This window comes from Penaeus monodon, chromosome 32 (assembly GCF_015228065.2).
Source record: "Penaeus monodon isolate SGIC_2016 chromosome 32, NSTDA_Pmon_1, whole genome shotgun sequence".
In the NCBI taxonomy this organism is placed as follows: domain Eukaryota; kingdom Metazoa; phylum Arthropoda; class Malacostraca; order Decapoda; family Penaeidae; genus Penaeus; species Penaeus monodon.
The window spans coordinates 756,845-757,173 of record NC_051417.1 but is presented as its reverse complement, the minus strand read 5'-3'; positions in this window follow the sequence as shown (position 1 = coordinate 757,173).

Sequence of the window (329 nt, the reverse complement as noted above, 5' to 3'; positions counted from 1 at the left end):
TTAGCTTTTTTTCACGTGATATGATTCTTCCTACCTATGTATTCCATCGTTCGAAGATGAAACGCACGTCACCGGCAGAGACGCGAAACAAACGAAATGATAAGGTTTAGTGAATAGGATCAAACGCGCGGCAGACAGGGAGGCAAGCGAGCTGTTCTTTCCAGAGTGTAGTTTAACACACTCAAAGGCTTTGCGCGAGCGAGAACACGCCCGGTTATGGTGATGCGTTTATAATGAGGACTTCTCGCCTGGGAAATTATTGGATAAGTTGAGGAGGATTTTCAAGGAATTTGCCGACTGTTTTTTCTTGAACTGATGCAACTGCACCA